This window comes from Notamacropus eugenii, chromosome 1 (genome assembly GCF_028372415.1).
Source record: "Notamacropus eugenii isolate mMacEug1 chromosome 1, mMacEug1.pri_v2, whole genome shotgun sequence".
In the NCBI taxonomy this organism is placed as follows: Eukaryota; Metazoa; Chordata; class Mammalia; order Diprotodontia; family Macropodidae; genus Notamacropus; species Notamacropus eugenii.
The window spans coordinates 664386125-664404264 of NC_092872.1; the positions used below are offsets into that span (position 1 = coordinate 664386125).

The 18140-nt window shown below is 37.5% G+C and overlaps 1 long non-coding RNA gene across 2 annotated transcripts in view; it reads right to left on the reverse strand.

The window, feature by feature from the left end:
- Positions 1–1567: 1567 nt before the first annotated feature.
- Positions 1568–18140, reverse strand: part of LOC140521063 (uncharacterized) — a 35977-nt gene continuing 19404 nt past the window's right edge. Inside the window, exons 2-4 of one of the 2 annotated variants that reach the window (XR_011972774.1) lie at positions 10850–10962; positions 2112–2154; positions 1568–2019 (exon numbers count right to left, since the gene is read on the reverse strand). This is a non-coding gene — a long non-coding RNA (uncharacterized lncRNA). Of the gene's footprint in view, positions 2020–2111; positions 2155–5235; positions 5666–10849; positions 10963–18140 lie in introns of those variants that run through there. The other variant, XR_011972773.1, reaches the window with a different exon arrangement.

Here is an 18140-nt window from a genome sequence, read left to right on the forward strand (position 1 = left end):
CAAGCCCTGATTTGTACCATTTGCCAATTTCCTAGGGGTTAATGTTCATATTGAATATTTAACAATCAGTTCTCACCAGTCAATCAACTTACTATGTAACTAGCATTATGCTTCATGTTGGGAATATGCATAAAAAATGCAAAAAGAAAGATAGTCTCTACTCTCAAGAAACATATTCTTTTTTAAAAATTCTTTTAAATTAATTTTATTTTTAATTTATGAAATAAAACAAGTATTTCATAACATAGTATAATAATAAAGATGATTGCACATGAAACTGAAAATCTATTATGTATAACTTGCCATACTTATTAAATATATAATAGAAGTAGCACTCAAAGGCATGAAGATTGCAGAGATGCCCATTAATTGGGGAATAGTTGAACAAGTTGTGTACATGATTATGATGGAACACTGCTGTGATAAAAGAAATGATGAGCTTGATGATCTTAGAAATCTTAGATGGATAGACTTGTCTGAAGTAATGAAGAGTGAATTGGGTGGAACCAAGAGAACACTGCATATGGTGACAGCAATATTGTTTTACAGATGACTTTGAGTGACTGTCATTTTGGCGAGTATAAATATCCAAATTAACTACAAACCAAATATGAAGGAAGAGGATATCTTCAGTCAGAGAAAAAAACTGATAAATAGAAGTAGGTATAGAACGATTTTTACATAGATGTACAATTGTGTCTAACAGTAGCCATCTCTAGGGTGGGGGAATGAGAGGAGGGAAGGAAAAAAGGGGGAAGAGGGGCTTACATTCTAATGATGAAGAAGACACATGAGAGGAAGCTGAAAAGGAGTAGAGAGAGAGAAGATACCCTGAAGAGGCATGATGGAGAAATCCAGGAGAGTGTAGCCTGGTGACTTCAGCATCCAGTTGTTTGTATGTGTGTAAGCTGTGTCCCCCACATAGAGCACACACACACACACACACACACACACACACACACACACACAGAGTAAATTCCTTGTACACAGGGACTGTTTAATTTCTGCCTTTATGTTCCCAGCTCCTGCAGTGTCTGGCATATAGTGGGCATGGAATAATTATTTGTTGACTAAATAAGGCCCAAAGATGTAAGAGATTTGCCCATAGTCAGAAGGTTACTAAGTGCTAGCTAGCACCAGAGCAGGTTTCCTGACTCCACATATAGTACTCTTTCCACACATCAAATTTTATAGGTGGGAGGGACTCCTGTTAATTAGACACAGGCGGGCTGGTTGAGAGCTAGAGAGCTAATGGTCACATTTTCCAACAGGGCCAGCAAAATTGGAGAAATTCCAAATCTGAGGCACCAACTGTGAGTGAGTTGACCTCTCTATCTGCATCCTGATTCCTACTCTGGAGCTCAGCTGTTCTTGACTTGAGTTATTAAAAGTTGTGATGAAACAGACATTAACTCCCACTTGCAGAAACTGTCCCTTTGGCTAATGGCAAGTTATTCAGGGTGCCAGATGTCATCATCTGATGATGGGCATCTTTGGTGCCCCTCCTGCTGAATCAAACAGTTCCACAGTAACTTTGATTTCAATAAGCCACCCTCCCCCACTTCACTCCTCACCCTTTTGGTTCAGGAAACCTTCTCTGGGGACATTTTTTTTCCAGGAAACCCACCCTGACCGGCCTCATTTTTCTAGGTGAAACTGACATGTGAAGGTGAAAGCCGTGTGTACACATATGCACAAAACTGACAAAATTCATGTGATAGAAATGGCTGAATTCAATGACTCAGGTAAAAGGGGATATAAGGGATATTATTATTTTTTTCTAACCTAAGGTCAAGTAACTGATTGAACTGAGGATTTAACTTTTCTACAAGTGGTATCTTGGTGCTTATGTGTATAGACATGACTCTAGTCTGATTGATAGACAACGTTCTTAGAGTCTATTTCTTTATTTCATTGTGGTTCAAGTACTCGCTGGTTCTGTTGCTCCAGAAACTTTGTGGTCAGACTGGAAAACTCCATTTGTTTCTCTAAGGACTGATCATGTGTTTCCTAAAAGACCTAGATGGAAAATAAGATGAGACTGTGGAATTCAGTAGAAAATATTCTGGATTTAGAGTCTGAGTTAGAATTGTGGCTTTATTATTTAGTACCTGTTTGATCTTGGGCAACTTCTTTGGCCTTCAATTTCTTCATCTGTAAAATGAAGGAGCAGGGATTAGATGATTTCTGGTCTCTTCTTCTCCTGAAGCCCATGGACTACTACAGAAAGTTGACTCTTAAAAGGTCAGATGACAAGTCTGAAATGACTCTCTCTCCTCAAAGAGCTCATCAGTTTCCTATCTTCAGTAAGAAGAGTTAATGTTTATATAGCGCTTTGAGACTGGCAAAAATATTTTACATATGTATCATTTAGTCCTCACAATAACCTTGTGATATAACTGTTATCTCCATTTAACAGTTTAAAAAAACTGAGGCTGATCAAAAAGTTGGATCACTTGCCCAGTGTCACACAGTGTCTGAAGGCAGGATTTGAACTCAGGTCTTCTCCGTTTCATCACCTTACTTCCTCATGAAGACAGACCCAAATTTCTGCCATCCCTGGACTTTTGTTTTGATAGTGGCATCACACAACTTAAGGCAGAGTGGTATTGTGCTCCAATATGGAATCAACATAATGCAGGGGAGAGATCAAGGAAGGACCCTGCTCTGCCTCTTACTAACTAGCTGACCTTGGCAGGTCACTTAACCTCCTTATATGACAGTTTTATAGCCTCATCAGATTGAGAGATAGAAGAAACCCTCAAGAACAAGTCCCAAAGCCCTCATTTTACAGATAAGGAAACTCAGAGAAAAGAAAGAGTAACCTGCTCATGGTTACCTGGTTACCAAGCGTCTGAGGCGGTACTGGACCACGGGTCTTTCTTACCCTGAATATAGCATTCTCCACTGTACCACCTTCCCTTTCCTATGTCAAAGTGGATGGAAAGAGGGAATCTCAAAAGCTACCTTCTAGATCCAACGTTATGATTCTAATTTGTCTTCAAAGGGTTAGGGCTGCCCCTCCAGAGATCACTTCTTCCAGATCATTTGCACTAAGAGAAAAACCAATCTTTCCAATTAGTTTCCTACATCTAGAGGAGACACATTTGACTAAGTGGCCAAGAAGCAGAGGGGCAGCCGAAGCAAACCCAGAATTTCCTCCCCTCCTACCCATTGGTGTTGAGAGCTTTTTTGGCAAATGTATGAGCTTGCGTTTTCCCAAAATAGGGAACAGCTTGGGTTCTTTCCCTGAAACGCAACACCCAATCCAGTCAATACAGCGTGATCTCATTCTGCCCCAACTGGGAGAATGAGAAATGGTCTGTGAATTTCTCTCCTTCTCTCTGTCAAAATAAAGGCAGAAAAAAATACACCTCTGCAAAAGTGTTTTCTTTCAGCCTTTATTTGCACACATGCTGTATAATTATGGTCAGCAAGAGGGCATTTTCCATGCCGGCACACAAGGTATTTTCCACACAAAGGTTTATGCTGGCGTGAGGCCCACCCGCAAGCTATTTACTTGTGCGGCGTATAGAAAATGGCCAGTGGGACTCAAGTGAAATAGTTACATGTGTGTTTCTAATAGAAGACAGCATCTTATTTTCACACCCCCTTTTCTCTTTCTCAGATAACTAGTTTATTCTGACCTGCTCAGCTTTGGTCCTTCAGTTTGGGGCTGAGACGGGGAGCAGTATCATTTAGTCCCTGGTGTTCACTTTAAGATCCTTCTGACTGGCATTCCAAGGTGTTCTCCGTCTGGTCCCATTCTTTCTATTGAACCTTATTTTTCCCTACTGCCCTATAGGTTTTTTCTACTCCAGCCAGGGCCACACCTTCATTGTTCACCAGGAGAGGGAGGCATACCAAAGCTCATTCCCACCTTGGTACTTTTGCTCTAAATGAGATTCAACAAACGTTTATTAGTGACATACTACACACAAGGCATTTTTCTTAGTCAGTTACTTCTACCTGAAATGCCTCTCTCCACTCTTCAGCTTTTCTAAATGCTACCCATCCTTCAAGGCTTATTTCAAGTTCCATCCCCTCCATAAAGCCTTCCCTGACCATTCTAGCCTATTTCTCTCCTTTCTATAAACTCAACCAATCAATCTACAAGTGTTTAGTACACTTCTATTATGGGAGATATGGACAAGTGGATGAATTTATTCATCTCTGGTAGCCAGGCAAGTGGGTCCAAATGATGAAAAAAAATTTCTTCTGGTAGCCCTGGGAATAAATCAATGTAAATCAAATAAATCAATAAATCAATCATTCCATCCTCAAGGACTTTATAGTTGAATTGGACAAGCAACACGATACTTCAAACAACCACTAAACTATGCAAGACAGTATATCATGAAGTGTTTCATTTTGTGACTGATTATCTTGGTTAGAGGGGAAAGGGGAAGGCTTAAAATGGACTAAAGCAGTCAGGAAAAGATTAATGAGACAGGTGGGGTCTTTAGTTGTCCTTGAAAGACAGAGGAGGGGGCATAGAACAATGTAGCTCTAAATAATAAATTTAATATATAATAAAGTTCTAAGCAATTAGGTAGTACAGCTGGGCTTGGAGTCAGGAAGACACTTAGTAGATGTGTGACCCTGGCAGGTCACTTGATGTCTTTTTGACTCAGTTTCCTCATCTGTAAAATGAACTGGAGAAGGACAGTGACAAACCACTCCTGTATCTTTGCCAAGAAAACCTCAAACAGGGTCGTGAAGAGTCAGACATGACTGAATGACTAAACACCAACAACAAATTATTTAACTCTTTGATGTCTTCTAAATATCACTCAAAATCAATTAACATCAATAAGCTTTTGTAAAGAGATATTTACTGAAAAGTTATAGTAAGAATCAAAATACAACCATCTCAGAAACTGAGAGGGGTGTTATCTCCCCTTGAAGTTCCCCCTTAGTCCCTGAGGGCAGTATAACAAATTTTAATGTAATTTTTAAATTTTTAATTTATGGAATAAAACAAGTATTTCCATAACACAGGAGAACAAAAAAAGATGATCCTACATGAAACTGCAAATCTATTATGTGTGACTTGCTATTCTTTTAAAATATGTAATAAATTGAACATGTCAATTTCTTTTCTTTTTTCCCTCCCCACCTCCCACTAGACATGATCACCATCAGAGACAAATAGGCGTGTGTGTGTATATATATATATATATATATGCATATACATATACATACATTTACATATATACACACATATACATATATATCACATATATCATACATTTGCCAAAATATATATACATTACATAAATACAACATACACAGTATATATACAACATTATTCTATACGTACTTCTATTTATCAGTTCTTTCTCTGGATGCAGTATCTTTCTTCATATGTCCTTTATCATTAATTTGGGTATTTACAACATTCAGATGTAAAGTGTGACTTCAAAATATTTTCAAAGTCAAATTCATTCATTTCTAGATGGAGCTTCGCTGATGAACAGATTGATATCTTGCTGGTGGAACATGATGTCTTAGATACTGGGTCACTCCACTGTTGGGATGGGTCAAGAAAGTCTTCAGGATTGGCTGCTTCCCAGTCTCCATCACTGGAATGCTGGTGACTCTTCCTAATTTTTGATCTCACAAGGTTTTAGCCTAGTCTATTCCACCCCCAACACTCATTCACCTAAAAGCAGGAAGAAAAGAAATACAACTGAGACATAAGAGACAACAGTGTTGTACATTCAAGGCCAAATATTGGCCCAAGTCAGAGGAGTGAGCTGCCCTCACTACCTTTCTCTTCTAGAGCTCTTCAAGAGCTTACAGCAGCTCTTGCTTCACTCACCACCAGGAAAGAGAGAGATTGAGTTTCTTCATTGGAGCTTTTTGTATTCAGTTTCACTTCTGGATCAGTATCAATTAAAAGCTTTTTTTTATGAAGTAGGAAGTAGAAAACAAACAATCACTGGAAGGATCCCTGTGCATGTCTGCTGTAGAGAGAGGCAGGCCCACACCACTACACATCATCACATACTTCCACAAATAGACTCACCAAATTCCTCCCAAGGGTCAGCAGCATGGATCAACCCTGCTGACCTGCTCCTGTGTTATAAGCAATATCTTTCCTTTCTTTTTCCTATTCCTCTTTTTGCAGAGTTTGTTCTAGTGGAAAGAAGATGTGAGGTTCTAAGTGTTGTTATAAGTATGTCAGTGTCCTCTGTGAGTGAGGGGATAAAAGAAGATGCTGAGAGATGCAGAGGACTGTCATCTGGGAGCCAAGTCAATGCACATTACAAGACATAAGTGCATTTTGGTAAACTCACGATTTAAAAAAAATCCTTTAAATGACTGCTGACACTCCTGTCATTTCAGGAAGGGGAGAGTATTGGAGACTGTAGAGACCCAGAAGGGAGTCTCCAAGTAAGACCCCCCTCTTCCACTCCTCTCCATAAGACTGGGACTGATTCTAGACCCAAAACATTTGAATTCAGTTTATCTTACCTTCATGGGATCACTGCTTGGATCTCTAGAAATTCCTTCTCTTCTAGGGAAGATCCTTGCAGTATATCTCTAAAATGGGAGGTGGACTCAAAGTTGGAGTTTGGGGGAAACACTAACATCTCTTAAAGAGTGAGGCTTCCCCAGCCACAGGAAAATCTTCAAAGGTAAAGCCCAGGGCAATGTGAACTTTGGAAAGGGGATGCTCCAATGGGAACTCTGTGGAGGGAAATCAGCTACTCAGAGCAAGGAGCAGGGGGGTTGAAGGAGGGACCCCCTACCATGGCAGTAAGTCTGCCTGTTTGATTCTTGGAAAGCCTAATTAAATTATCCTTATCAGAATGCCTCTGAACTTAACAAAGCAGATAATCAGTTCCAGAACCAGATACTGTGTGTGGGGCCAAAATTATTTTACTTCAAAAATTTGGAGCTTGAAAGGAGAGATGTTTGGGTAATGGAAAACATGGTCCCTCCCTGGCCTCTGCCCCCTTTTACCCCCAACCTACACCTGAGACACCCCAAACCATCTGGCCCAAGAGGCTAAAGGAGTTCTTAGCACCCACCTCTAGACTCTCCCAGAAAAAGCAGAGTCTTGCTTTTCACAACGAAGTCCCTTTTTATATAACTGCTTTCTCAGTAGCTAGATGCTACCAGAAAAAGGCTTCGTATAAGAGACTTCTCAAAGAGTAATGGACTGAATCCAAAAAGATAAAATTTAGCTGGGATAAATGTAAAATTCTTTCCTTTGGGTAAAAAAGAAAAACTTCACATACATTTTTTGTGGTGGCAAAAACAAAATCACAATACAATCAGAATGATGCAGAACTGATTAGATGACTAGACAGAGAATAATTGTTAGTGGCTCAGTAAATCAATAAATATTTATTAAGTTACTACTATGTGCTGGACGCTGTGCTAAGTACAGGGGAAATTTGAAAAAGAAAGACAGTCCCTGCCTTAAAAAACTTACATTCTAATGGAGAAAAATAACATACAAAAGGTAGCTGAAAGGCAGATGAGTAAGGAAGAGATGTTACCTGGCACAAGGGACCATGATGGAAAAGTCAAAGGAGTGCAATTGGCTAGGAAATGAAGAGATCCCTGGCCTGGGTGCCCTCCTTAAGTGGAGATCCTGGGATGAGCTCTCCACTATGCCTTCCAGTCAGAAGGTCCCCAGGGTTCATGACCAGAAGTCTCCATTGGCTTTTGTGTTTGACCTTGTGCTAGTTAACATTTTTATCCCTGAACATTTTATCCCTCCAAGCATAGATGGCATGCTTATAAAATTTGCAGTTGACACAAAGCCAAGAGGGACAGTTAACAACATATTGGGTAACTTAATCAGGATCCAAAAAGACCTTGAAAAGCTAAAGCAATGGGCTGAATCTAATAAGATGAAATTTAATATGAGTAAATGTAAAGTTTTGCATTTGGGTACAAAAAATCAATTTCCCAAGTATCAAATGAAGGAAGCATGGATAGAAAGCAATTATTCAGAAAAGGAGATGGAGATTTTAATGGACAAAAGCTCAATGTGAACCAGTAATGTAATGCAGAAGCCAAAAAAAATGTGTTCTTAAGCAAAGGAGAAGAGAAGGGATTACATATTTTTAGAGCACCTACGATGTGACAAGCACTGTGCTAGTATTATCCACATTAATATATTCTATACTGCTATAAATTATAAAATAATTAATCTAACAAATATTAATTCAGTTCTTGATAACAATAATACTGAGAGCTAGATGTTATTATTGTTTTCATTTTACGGTTGAGGAAATTGAAGTAAACAGAGGTTACATAACTTGTCCAGGGTCACACAGCTAGTAACTATCTGAGATTGGATTTCAACTCAGGCCTTCCTGATTCTAGGCTCAACACTGTTCCATATATGTCTCAGTCATGGGAGGTGAGGGTCCCACTGTACTTCACCTACATCAGACCTCTTACTGTCTTCAGTTCTGCGTATTGAGGTTCATGAAGGATATCGATAAATTGAAGAGGACAGCCAGGTGGTGAAAAGTTTTAAGTTCATGATATATGAGTATCTTCTGAAAAAATAAATGAGTGGATCTCTCCTGGAGAAAGGAATACTTAGAGGGAACATGATAGCTTTTTTAAGTATTTGAAGGGCTGTAGAGTGAAGGAGACATTAGTTTTATTTTCTTTGATTTCAAAAGGCTGAACCAGGAGCAAAGGAAAGAAGGTAACAAGAGTCCAGAAAACACATTCCAAACAACTAAAGCTGCACAAAAGTGTATGGGCTGCCCCAGGAGGAGCAGAATTCTTCCTTCTTGGAGGTCTTCAAGTGAGGCTGGATGACCGCTTGTCCAGTGTGTTGGCATAGAGATTCCTTTCGAGTATGGGTTAGATTGGATGGCAGCTATTGTCCCATCCAACCTCAAATTCTGTGATTCTCTGATAAAAGGGAAGAGAATAAGAGAACTGGAAACCATGCTAGAAGAAAAAAAAATCCATTGAAGGAACTGGAGATGTTTAATCTAGAGATGATATGAGAAGAGGTGGGGCATTCTTTTCAAATTTTTAAAGGATTATTATTAGGTAGGGGTTTTCAACTTGTTCTGCTTGACCCTGGGAGAGAGAACTAGGACCAAGAGGCAGAATTATTTATAGGGAAGCTGATTTGGGCTCAATAATTGAATGAGTTTCCCTGAGGACTGAGAAATGCTTAGCAGGTCCTGGTCATAGCACAAATGGAAGATAGATTGCTTGCCTATTCATAAGCTTACTTATGTGTATATACATATATGATATATATGTGTGTGTATACACATATGTATGTATATGTGTGTATACATACACATGCACATATATGTATGTGTGTATATATGTGTATATATATGTATCTATTTGTGTTAAATGGCAGCCATCTCTAGAGTGGGGGGAGAAAAAAGAAATTTACATCATAATTTGGTTGTATTCTTTTTTATTGTACTGTTATACGGGAAAAAACTATAAAGGACATATGAAGAAAGACACTATCTACATCCAGAAAAAAAACCTGACAAATAGAAGTATTTATAGAATAATTTTACATATGTACACCTATGTGAGTCTAATGATAGCCATCTTGGAGGTGGGGAGAGAAGAAGAAAAAGAAATTTACATGATAATTTTGTTGTATATCTGAATGAAACAGTAAGTTGTACAGAGCAGATTTGCAGTTTGATGTACAATAATCTTTTTTAATGTACTATGCTATGGAAATGCATGTTTTATTCCATAAATTGAAAATAAAACTTAAAAAAAAGGAAAGAGAGAAAAGAAAAGATGCCATCCCTTCTCTCATCAAGTTTACAACCAAATAGGGGAACAGATCAAGGGAAATAAATATATAAGAACGCACATAACAAACCAGAAAGTCATGGCCATAAGCAGATACAGCTGTGTAGAAATAGAGGCATAACCTGCAGAATGTTGTTCTAACCAATATCTTCTCATAATAATATAGTTAATGCATTATAATCAAAACCTTATCCCAATATCATGAAACCTGATGTGTCCTCATTTGGCCAAATGCCCAGTAGGTAGATTGAATGGGCAACAACAATCCTAGTTAGCCTCAATGATGCCATTTCCCCTTAGTGGCAGTCATTGGTTGTAGTTATGTTACCAGAAGAATGTGTAGGGTGTGGAAGAGCTTACAAGAGTCCTTTTTAAAGCATAGTATAATATTTTTACTATAGGGTAGCTAAGTAGCACAGTAGATAGAGTCAGGAAGATCAGAGTTCAAATCTGACCTCACATATTTACTAGCTGCGTGACAATGTTTAAGTCACTTAACCCTGTTTGCCTCAGTTTCTTTATCTGTAAAGTGAGCTGGAGAAGGAAATAGCAAACCACTCTAATATCTTTGCCAAGAAAACCCCAAATGGAGTCACAAAGAGTTAGACTTCACTGAAAAGCAACTTACTGATAATAGTTATGTTATTGATTACCATTTGAATCATAGCATCATAGATTTAGAATTTAAGAGGACTTAGGGGTTATCTAGTCTTACCATTCATTTTACAGAGGAGGACATTGAGGTCCAGATAATTGAAGCTACTAGTCCAAGATCAGGAAGCCACTAAATGAGAGCTGAAATTGAAATTCAGGTATCCAAACTCCAAAATTCAAAATTCTCACCAATGTACCATTTTGTGGTACATAGGGAGTGTGAAAGCAGAAAAAAATTATCCTAACAATGGAGATCTGGGGTTGAGGTTAGAGAGAAAATGACCCAGGGTGAGAGTGAGAAAAGGAGGGGGCACCAGAGGTGGTATGGGGAAGGGAAGGAAGACTAAAAAAAAATTCAATTCAACTATTAGTTTAAGTGTCAGATGTCTCCAGGAAGTTCTTGGAAACTGACCTGGAGCATGAAGACATTCATTGATGACTTGCATCCAGTCCTTCTGCAACTTCTAATTTGCTCATTCTGAGCATATCCCTCTAGATGTCAGTTTCCTGCAGAGCAGAGGGAGTCTTAAAAAAACAAAGACAAAAAACAATTTAACTTGAACTAAAGCCACTACAATCATTCCAGGAGCCCTGAGCACCTGACCAGCGTCCATGATGGTGGTATGTGAGAGAAACTGAGCTTTATTTAAAGCAAGAGATATTATGTTTAACCATAAGAACTTATTTTAATATTTCAATGAATTGAACATCTCTTTCATGTGGATGCTTCCTCCAGTGGTGTAGAATATGATTCATTCATGCATTCTTGATCTATGTGATTTTTTTTGTCCATATTGTCCCACAAATCCCCCAAACGCTCAATGTGCTAGAGTCCTTCTGTTAGTTTTTTTCTTTAAACATTCCATGTTTAAATATAGCATTTTTAAATATAGCATGTTTAAATATACATTCATCATCCCTTGCTCTTGCTACATGACCAGTCTTTCTCCTTTTCCAATCATACATTTCCTGGAGCATATCGTTACACTACTTCCCAACACTTTCTATAAGATGCTGTGGTCTTATTATAATCATCATGAGCCTTTCCTTTGTTCCTTGAATTGCTTGCCATTTCTGCACTATTTCATGGCTCATAGCATCACTGTGAGAATATTATTGTTTGAAAGACAGGCTTCTGCATTAAAAAGCAAGTTGGGATAACTTAAATCACTGAGTTATTTCCCACATGCAATGCAGCCTGCTGTCTTCTTATTTAATTCTGGGCCTAACTCATTGTCCATCTGCAATTCCTATCCAAGACACATCTGTTGATAGACAACAAATGCCCATCCAGTTGCATGCCCTTGTTTGGACAATAGCCATTCCTTATTCATTTGGATGAAAATTGTTAAGCCAGTCTCTTTTGAGTGGCTTTCTTTTAAGAAAGACCTTTATTTCTTTGGGGCTTCATGAAACCAGCTGAGTATCATTCATAAACAGGAACAATTAGAAGATCTTTCTGTCTATAGGCAATCTCTCTTCAGCTTAAACTCTGCACAGGACATACTCCATTCTCACTTTTGATGAGTATACAACAACACCGTGCTTTATATTTCATTTCATATCAACAGTCAAAGTAATCTCTATATTTGCACCAATTAAAGCAAGGATTCTGAACCTTTTTTTGTCTCATGGGCCCTTTTGGCAGTCTGGTGAAACCTATCAAGTCATCCTCAGAACAATGTTTTTAGGTATATAAAATATAATGCGAAGTATTACAAAGGAAACTAATTATATTGAAACGTAATATATTTTTTAAAAACAAGCTCATGAACCCTCCATTAAGAACTCCTGGATTAAGGAGTTATTTGATGTTAACATATGCATGGCAGACACATTGTTTAAGAAGAATCTTCAAAAATGCATTTTGCTTTGAAATGTTCTGTTTATAATAAACGAACACGAAATGTTCTTTTTATAATCAACAGACTAAACAAGCAATCAACAAACCATTTGTTAAGCACCTACTGTGTGCCAGGTTCTGTGTTGGGCACAGAGAATATAAACATAAAGAATAAAAACAATCCCTATTCTTCAAGTTCTTACACTTTAACAGGAGGGACAAACTTCTCATGTATATGTAAGTATACAAGGGTCCCAAAGCTTTAGTGTTGGTAGCTTAAAATTGTATTAGGACATTTGGGATACTTTGTATATAGAATATATATAAAAAAATGCAATGTGGTTTTGGGAAGGGGACCTAGATGAGATGGGAGCAGGGGTCCAGGAAAAGCTTATGTAGAAGGTATTACTTGAGCAGGGGCTTGGAGAAATCTAGGGAGACTGAGGCAGAGGTGAGGAAGACAGACCATTCCAGGAATTCAGAACAGCCAATATAAAGGCACAGAGATGGGGCATGTGTGGAAGGAAAAGGGAAGGGAGGGAGAGAAAGAGGAAAGGAAGGAAGGAAAGAAGGTAGGAAAGAAAGGAACAAGTATTTGTTAAGTACCTACTATTATGTTCTAGGCACTGTGCTAAGCACTTTACAAACATTATTTCATTTGATCCTCAACAAATTTACAGTTAAGGATACTAAGGCGGGCAGAGGTTAAAGAACTTGTCTAGAGTCACATAACTATTAAGCGTCTGAGGCTGGATCTGAACCTAGAGCTTTCTGACTCCAGGCTGAGAAAATACCACTTAGTGGTCTGTTTCTAGGCACACCTTATTTACCAAGTCTTGTTTAGCCATTCCCCAATGAATGGGCATCGACTTTTTTCCCATACCTTGCTACTACAAAAAATACTGCCATAAATACTTTGGTGTTCCTTGAGGACTTTCTATCTATTTCATTTCCTTGGGTTATAAGTTTAGTAGTGGAATCTCTGGGTCAAAAGAGTATGGGCATTTTAGTCACTTGCCTAGCATGATTCCAAATTCCTTTCTGCAATGGTCCAGTCAATTCACAGTTCCACTAAGAGCACATAAGTATTTGTATTTGTCTTTCCAACAAATTTACAACATTGACCTTTCCAATCCTTTGTCATCTCCAACTTCATTTCCTTAAGTGCCATTTCATTATTAGGAACTGAGATAATGGAGTCCCTAAATGTTGTAGTTCCATTGTCATAAGTGATGAGAATAAGGCAACATAGAAACCCTGATAAATCTGTTCCATTTTTGTCTCTTTTTTTCTTTCTAGTTTCATCTGCAAATACCCTTGGGATAACTGGACTTACTTGAGTTGTGCGCCAAGCTTTTGGCAATCATTTTCCTTTTCACTACTCTTTACTGTTTTATGGGGCAATACAACACCTTTGTAATGTTTTCCAAATGAGTTAATATTCTAAGTTAATGTGGCCTTTGGCTGATGGACTTTCTAAAATGTGGTGCCAGAACTGAGCATGATACTCCAGCTGTCATCTGACCATGGAAGAAGTGCAAGGGAGCCTATTACCACCCTGGGCAAAATCTTGGGCACTATAGATCCTCCTAATTCATCCTATGACAAAAGTATCTTTTTTGGCTGCCATATAACCATTGACTCATGTTGAATTTGCAGTCCACCGAAGCCTCCAGATCTTTTACAGATCAAGTCTCTTGCTAAGCTACCTTAATTTTATACTTGTAAAGTACAAGGAAATTGGAGATAACAAAAGATTGTAAAGGTGATTTTTTTAATGCAAATGGATCAATGGATCAAATGTCTATATTTATCCCATTAAGTTTCATCTCATTAAATTGGATTCCGTCTTCTAGACTTTTATGATGTTGTTGATGGACTCCTGAATCTATTACTCAGTGTGGTAGCTCTTCTTTCCAGCCTGATATCATCTGAAAATTTGACAGGCATTCTATCAGTGGTTTAGATATTACCCAACTGAAAGCTGAGGTCTGTATTAGATAATCTTACAATAACAAACAATATCACAGTTATAACAATTTATATTTATATAGAACTTTGCAGTTTACAATGTGCTTTCACATATTTTGTCTTATCTAACACCAACTGATAATAAAGATACTGCAAGTATTATTCCCATCTAAAGAAGAGGAAATAGAATCATGGAGTTGAAAGGATTCACCCAAGGTCACATGGCAAATAAGTGGAAGAAATATGACTCATTTGTGGGTGTTTCTGATTACAAATTCCATGCACTATGCACCATGTCACTTTCATGTTGTCCAGTTTTAGAATTCTCCTTGGCTTCTTCTAGTATTTTAGGGGGGTGGGGGTAGTTGGGGGAAGCTATACAAGCTGAAGGAACCCAAACAGAGGACAAAGACAAAAGTTTCAGAGACTACACAGTTGGCCCATTGCTTGTAGTTCTCTTTCTTCATTATGAGCTACTAATGGGCATAAGCCAACCTTGGCTAGGGGAACTGATCTACTTCATATATATTTCAAAGTGTGCATTTGTGATGAGTCAAAAGGCAAAGACTATCCAGTAACTAGCCAAGGAAAAACTCCCCATTTGTGGTCATGAGAATTATATCAGTACATTTGATTGAACTTTAAGGAGAAGTTGACTATAGAAAAGCATGGCATTCCCTGAAGTTCACCATGTGCTGATTGACTGGTAAGAGGCATATCATATGGTCAAGCATTCAATCACAGAAAATGGTATCAGAGGCCAGCTAGTCCAACCCATCCCTGAACAAGAAACCTATACACAGGCAAAAAAAAAAGGATTCACTCTACCTTTATCTGAAGACCTCCAGTGTCTTCAAGCCTCCTGTTTCCTAAGGTAACCCATTTCATTTCTGTGTAGATTGATTTGTTAACAAGCATTAAGTACATACTATGTTCCAGGCATTGAATTAAACATCAGAGATAAAAACAACAATATTAATAACTAAAGTTTTCCACTGCTTTCAGCTTTTCAAAGCCTTATTTATATCTATGTATATAAATGTGTCTACATATATAACATATATTTACACGTACATGATATATAAACGTGCAGATAAAAACACATATAATACCTACATTTGTTATTTATTATATTCATTATGTCATATACATACATGGACATATAGATACATATCCATGTATATTTATTTGAATTTAAGGATTTTGCCTTTATTTATTTGTCTTTAAAATACAAGAGCAGATGAATGTTTCCCCTAATCCTCTAACCCAGTCTCAATGACTTATTCTGTCCTGCAAAGAACCTAGGCAGAGCAAAGCACTTTAAACTGTCTTTAGATTAAATTATTAGACCTCACTCTAATCACTAGCTGAGACATGGTCCATCTAGAATGTGACAAAAAGGATTTTTTATGCAACTACAGTGTTTTCCAAATGGTCTTCATGAGTGGAACATGGAGGAGTGTATAGGGAAAGACACAATAGGCGTATAACAAATAATTCATAGTTGATAAAAGGGTGAGTAGGAATACTCATCTTAAAGGCAGTGGGTAGAGTTAAAGTAGAGGAGGCAGAAGGGATAGGAAAAAAGAGATATGCATAAAGCAAACATAAAAACAAAGATCAGGAGTAAAATATTTTTGGGAATGTATATGTATACATATATTTGTATATATACGTGTATATATATATATCTATAGAAAAACATAGCTAAACTTTATTGTAGTGTTCTGGGGGGAGTGGGAGGAAGGAGAAAAAGAACAAAGTAAAAAAAGGTACACGGCAGAAACAAAAGAAAACTCACAAGGAAGCAAAGAATAGATGTACAATTCTCAACACAACATGTATTATTCATCACACAGGCTTTCTTGAAATGAAAATTCATTGTTACATATTTTGAAACCTCCCTTATTTTCTGCTATGCACATGACATGCCCTTTTTTCTTTCTTACTTTGTAGTTAAGTTCCAGCATTTAAGTTCATGATATCTTTTGTTTCATTTCTCTATTCTGTATTTGTGTTTTGGTCCTTGAGTCCAAAATAAAAATTTTTTTAAAAAGGAGAATTCACCTTAAAACTTCTGTTTTACAAGGTGGAAGAGAATTGCCCAACACCAAAATGGCCTGACTTGTGAACATAAAACCACAAAACCTCAGAGAAGGAGGACCAAGGAGCTTGCCCTGTTGTTGTTCAGTTGTGTCCAACTCTTCATGACCCTTTTGGGGGCTTTCTTGGCAAAGATAGTAGAGTGGTTTGCTATTTTCTTCTTCAGTTCCTTTTACAGATGAGGAAACTGAGGTAAAAAGCATTAAGTAATTTACCCAGTGTTACGCAGCTAGTAAGTGTCTGAGGGCAGATTTGAACTCAAGTCTTCCTGACTCCAGGACCAGAGCTCTATCTACTGCATCATGTAGTTGCCTAGGAATTTGCCTAATATATTTTATTATTGTTGTTGCAGCAGCTAGGTGGTACAGTAGAGCGAATGCTGTACTTGGAGTCAGGAAGATTTAAATTCAAATCTAGGCTCAGACATTTACTTTCTGTATGACTCTGGGCAAGTCATTTAATTTTCATCTGCCTCAGTTTCCTCACCTATAAAGTGGGAACTATGATAGAATCTAACTCATAGATTGTTATAAGGATAAAATTTGCAAAACACTTTGCAAATATTAAAGTGCTATGTAAATGCTATTATTATTATTATTATTATTAGGTATTATTTATTTTATATCAATATATATTCTGTTTCAATCTAGATCAATCTGTTCTTTTGTCTTTTTATTCAGAATCGATGAAGTGAAATGAAATAAAGTGTGCTATAAATGCAATAAGCCATAGCAACTATAAGTATAAAACTCATTTTCTGTAAATTACATTTCCATGGGATGGTTCCATTACATATAAAACATCCTTCTGCAGATAGTACTTCCTAAAATAGAATATAACTTTAGACATTTTAATGTTTGCGAAATGTGCAAAAACTCCTTTGGTAGATTAAATTACATAGAAGAGCATTTCTATAATACTCAATGTCTGATTCACTAAACATCACTGAAGTACTCAAAGTTTAACAGGCATTATAGAGTTTTACTATCTTGGTAAACAATTCCATGTAGATGTCAATTTGATTTAGAAAAAGAAGGCTGTGGCTATGTTGGGAAGATTTTTTTTGGAACTTCAAACAATTCTGACTCTTTTTAAAGATTCTAATTCTTTTTTAAATATTTATTGAGGTCTTTTGTTTTTATGTTATAGTCATTTCCAGATATATCCCAAAGGCACTCAATGAGCCAACTCTTGTAAGAAATAAAAACAGTTAAGTAAAACCAATGAACACAGCAACCATATCTGACAGTGTATGAAATGTTACTCATGCATCGTTCCCCAGTTCTCCAAAGAAAAGAAGGAGGTATTTTCATCTTCTCATCTCTTCTCTAAGGCCAAGATTGGTCATTACAATTACATTTGAATTAATTTGAGTTTTCTTTTTATTTACATTCTTTTACCTTTAGGGGCAAGTATCACTTTCAGTCACAAGGGAACAGGGGCTCTGAGGAGCAATATCATTTCTGGTTCCAAGAAAGTGGGGGACCCAAGGGACAGCATCACTTCTATTCTGAAGGAAACAGTGACAACATTTCTCCCTGGACCATGCCACATTGACAGTACCAAAAACTTCCAAAGCTCTAAAACCAGCTCTGAAAACAGCAGTACAAAAAAACCCTGAAACTTGGGACAGTGCCCCACTCACTCAGGTAACAGAGCCCAACTTTAAGATTGAAAGTCAAGAAATAGACAGGGAGAATGATCAAATGACCTCCCCCCCCAAAAAAGAACTGGACCTTAAAAGAGTTACTTTGGTGAGAGGAAAGATCAAGACACAAACTCCATG